At 38.9% G+C, this 5,107-nt stretch overlaps 1 non-coding gene across 1 annotated transcript; it reads left to right on the top strand.

Moving 5' to 3' along the window:
* The first annotated feature begins 3,564 nt into the window (after window positions 1-3,564).
* Window positions 3,565-3,636, top strand: trnaq-cug (transfer RNA glutamine (anticodon CUG)). The gene has a single exon. It is a non-coding gene; the product is annotated as a tRNA-Gln (tRNA).
* The last annotated feature ends 1,471 nt before the right edge of the window (window positions 3,637-5,107 follow it).

The following is a 5,107-nucleotide window of genomic DNA, read 5'->3' as shown; positions in this document are numbered from 1 at the left end:
TTTTGTTATGTCTGTCAAACAGAAAGAGTTATGTCTTTGCAACTAACCATGTGCAATAATATTCTACTGTTAAGTATGGCATCACAATGTTGATGTTAGAGATATACAGTATCTTACAGTTGGATCCATGTTCCCTGACATGTTGAGCTGATGCGATAACTTTATTTAATCTGGAATTTTTCTGTTTTTAATTTTTTAATTAAAAACACCAAACAGATATCCCACTCATTTGGTCACAGCACATGAAAAAACAAGATCTGACCTCAGCTTGTTCCTTACGAGATGATAAAAATACTGTATCTAGAATATCCAGAAATCACGTTACTCCTGTTTCGATCTTCTTGCCATGCTCCCTGTATGCCTCAGAAAATATTTGAAAATTATTTTGAGATTACTTTCAAAATGTGCAACTGCGGACATGCTACATTAATTGTCAAAAACTTAATAGTGGCCTAAGGATCTAGCTTAAGAGCTGAAGCAGCTAAATGCTATGTATTATGTATTTTCTTTGTGTGAAGAAATGTGATTGTGGATGGTGAACTGTGAAGGAGGTTGTTATTTATGGGATTTATAGACATTTTTAGACAAGTCTTGGACATTGTATATGAACTAGGCATTGCAAATATGTATATGATTTTGTCCCTGAGATGTGTGCTCTGAATTAGCATACATCACCCATAGTGTGCAGTGGTTTATTTTGAAGGCCACTGAAGGGATAATCATATTCTTCCTATATTGCCCTGTCTTTCCATGATCACAATTCACCTCCTGTACATGTGTAACCATGATCTGCATTAACATGCAGAGACAAGGACACGCAGAATCTCTTATAAGCTTACATTAAATAATGAAATCTTGGTTCTTTGTCAGCAAACATGTAGACATTTCTGTTGTTACATATACAGCAACAACCACATGTTGCATCCTTTGTGTTTGTGAATGAAAATATTTAATTTGAAATGCAACAGTTCCTGATGTTATACTTTTATTTTGCTTTATATTTCACCTAGTTGTAGTTCTTTCTCCATAAAGGTTTGGGAGTCAGGGGTATGAGGCATGGCTGGTGAGTGAAGTACAGAAGTTTAATGATGCTCATGACTATCATGATCATAATGGCAGCACTCAGGTTCATCCTCTTAACTGAAAGGGAAGATCCAGGGAAAGCAGCGTATTTGCTTTTAGAAATGAGAAAAAATGAGGGAGAATGCTTTAAATTGCAAGTTTAAAACTGCCTTTCAATTGAAAAATATCACATGCATGATGTTGTACTTATACCATTAAATTCTAACTATAACTGAACAGCACAGAAAGGTAATTTTACAGCGGTGCCCAGACAATAAGCCTAAACCTGCTGTATATCAATACAAGAGTGGCACTTGGCAAAAATTATTTTCCCTGAGTCTGGAGAACTAAGCATGCTAAAAATGGCTTTCAATACATTTTGATACATAGGGGAGGAAAAAGTAGCCACAAGAAGGCACAAGCCAATGTCTTATTGTGCTAGGATAGTCAGGATGAAGTGACGAGAGCATTGAAGAGGATGAAGAGTGGAAAGGCATTCGGTCCTGATGATATACCTATGGAGGTATAGAGGTGTCTAGGAGAGGTGCCTGTAGAGTTTCTGACTAGGTTGTTCAAAAAGATCTTACATAGTGAGAAGATGCCCGAGGAATGGAGGAGAAGTGTGCTGGTGCCAATTTTTAAGAACGAGATATGTGCAGAGTTGTGGCAGCTACAGAGGAATAAAGCTGATGAGCCATACAATGAAGTTACGGGAAAGAGTAGTTGAAGCTAGACTAAGGGCAGAAGTGAGCATTTGTGAGCAGCAGTATGGTTTCATGCCAAAAAAGAGTACTACAGATGCAGTATTTGCTTTGAGGATGTTGATAGAGAAGTACAGAGAAGGCCAGAGGGAGCTGCATTGTGTTTTTGTAGATCTGGAGAAAGCTTATGACAGGGTGCCCAGAAAGGAACTGTGGTATTGTATGAGGAAGTCTGGAGTGGCAGAGAAGTATGTTAGAGCGGTGCAGGACATGTATGAGGACTGTGAGACAGTGGTGAGGTGTGCTGTAGGTGTGACAGAGGAGTTCAAGGTGGAGACTGCATCAGGGATCAAAGGAAAACAACATATTTTTTATATAAATCCGCTGTTGTAACGTCTTCCATCTCCGAGCCACTCCATTCCTGCACCTGCTGCCTCTTTTTGAAAAAGCTGGCATACCTATGAGCTTCTTGTAACACATTCGTATTGTAATGAGGCTACAGATTAGAATGGGGGAAAAATGTTTTGATGCAAAGTCTGCCAGACAGTCGTGCACTCAATCAGAAAGATTTATGTTAACCTCAAGAAACACCAAACATCACAAAATACTAAGTAACTGAAAGTGAAATAATGTTTCTAATTACCATGAGGTATTTTCAGTCAACCTGTCATGTCCTTCATAAACAGCCCAATCAGTTATCATCCTAACCTTTTTAATTCCCCCCTCATCATCATCAGTCTTTATGATTTTTTCAGAGAGAGAGAATGAAATGGCTCGTGAGAGAATGATTGTGCAGGATGTGTTAACTGATGAGCTGCTGTTTTGTCATTTATCATCCTTTTTTCCAAGATTAACTCATCAACACCACTGTTTTCACTATATGTTTCATGAAGGCATTGGTGCCTCCATGATTATCCTCCTCCCTTGCCACCTCTTCTGCCTCAGTTAAAGCTCACTGCTTTTCATTTCCTCTATTTCATCTGTCTGAGAGAGATGGCTCTTCTCTCCATTTCTCATCATCATCATTATAATGCCCCTGATTGGAATGAGAAGGAAACAACAGGCACATTTAACTGATGACCAGCAGCGATTAGAGCTGGCAACCCTCTGACTTGGTGTCCAACTCTACTCTTGCCCAGCTCTCACCAAATGAGGAATTACACAGCAAACAAATAGTGTGGAACTTCTGAGTTCCCTGATAAAAGCCTCATATGCTTTCATTATGAATCTAGGCGAATGTTTTTGGACTGTTTTCTGATCAGAAGGATCAGAGTGTGTAAAAGGGGCACACACACACACGCACGCACGCACGCACGCACGCACACACACACACACACACACACACACACACACACAGATAAATGCATGCAGACACTCAGAAAAAGCAGCAGAGCCACCAGCATGCATTAGCAAGCCTGACAAGCCTCATTTTGGTTTGCTGGTGATGAAAGAAGGCTCCACAGCCTCATCCCACTGAGCTTCATGAAAACATTGTGACAATGTAGAGTGATCCATTTAGGAGGTGCACAGTGCCCCTCAGGGGGTGGCAACACTCTCTGGTAGCTCTCTTTGCTATTGTACATGTGAGCAGAGCATTAAACACTCCAGCCATGTCAGCCCATGTTACTTATAAGATATATGGAGTATACTGTGGTATGCTGGTAAACTGATCCAGCTATCAACAATGGAGCCAGTAAACAAGGTGGCTCAGTTTAATATGCTTGCATCAATATTGTTTGTGTCCATTTTTGACTGGACATGTGTATGTGTAATGTTACTCTGATTTCAGCTTAAAAAAGGTGGTTCCATGGTGTAACGGTTAGCACTCTGGACTCTGAATCCAGCGATCCGAGTTCAAACCTCGGTGGAACCTGACATTTTAAGGGGCGACAGTGGCAAAGTGGTGTCGCGCGCGGTAGAGCGGATCCAATGTTTCAAAGATCGGCGGTTCGATTCCTGCTCTCGCCCAAAAGAACACCCTGAGGTGAGCTGACAGTGAGAGGTGTCAGCTCCCCTCCGGAGAACTGCCGAGGCGCCCTTGAGCAAGGTGCCACCCCCCTTACAAGTTGCTCATTTGGAGCACACCACAAAGGAGCTGCCTGCCACTCTACCTCCTCTGAATGCGTACAGGCCCCATGTGTATGTGTTTGTGTGTTAAACATCTATGCAACTAACTAAAGTATGCCACTAATTTCCCTGCGGGGATTATAATAAGTATGTACAATTTTAATAAATATATATTCTTACTATATTCTCATTAATTTTTATCCTTTTTTGTCTGCATTCTTCTTTTGTGTCTGCTTTATGTTTTTGTTTTACCATGTCTTCTTTTTGAATCTGGCTGAATTTTTAATGAGTTTCTTAATTTAAATTAATGCTGTCTGGCGATTAAAAAATATTCTAATTAATTATAGGATTTGTAATTAATTAATCTAATTAATCACATTTTAATCTCATACCTGCTAAAGGCCCCCAAATAAATAATTTAAATTCTAGGACATTACAAAATTGTAGTGCATGACTGATCAATAGAATGCACCTAGAAGAGAAGATTTGAAATCCACATTTTTATTGTTAAGTGTGCTTTATAAATGACATTCAAAAGAAAAAAGGCCAAACACATCAGCAAACCAATTAGGCCAGGTGCATTTCTCAAACATGCAATACAAACACAGCTAAAATAAATAAAATTCAGAAATTAAATAAGGCTAAGTCTCAAATAGGCACATAAGCAGACTGTCAATCAAAATGAATACTAAAGCTGACTCAGTACAGCAATTCAAAATGAATAGTATAACATGCCTCTAAATAAGGCAACATCAATATTAAGATGCCAACAGGCTTTTCCTTTAAAAGGGCGAGCTAACGTTCAACTCTGTGTCCTTGACATGTTTTGCATTTAGATGAGCTGCTTCGATGTTATGAAAATTCTCTTTTACAAAAGGTACAAATAATAATAATAATAACAATAATAATAATTGGGATTAGATTTATATAGCGCTTTTCTGGACCCTTTATGCAATTTCCTCCGGGATTAATAAAGTATCTATCTATCTATCTATCTATTAATCATTTCATCTAAAGTGAACCAACGTGGATGTAGTTCAAACACATTATACACTGATTTTGAGAGTAAAATAATCTTTTATCATAACATAATCCAATACCACACTCCTGCTTTACTTTCACAGCAGCACTCAGTAGCATGACAGCTATCCCAGAGCAGAGAAGTTTTTTTCCAACGTTCCTTTTCTGGCATATCACTTTTGTTTGTCATTTGAACTGAAAAGTATGAAGGAGCAAATAAAATGAGACAACTTGAATGATACCCCACACATTGGCGT

The sequence above is a fragment of the Antennarius striatus genome, chromosome 14 (assembly GCF_040054535.1).
Source record: "Antennarius striatus isolate MH-2024 chromosome 14, ASM4005453v1, whole genome shotgun sequence".
NCBI lineage: Eukaryota > Metazoa > Chordata > Actinopteri > Lophiiformes > Antennariidae > Antennarius > Antennarius striatus.
This window is presented reverse-complemented; position numbering and strand designations above follow the sequence as displayed.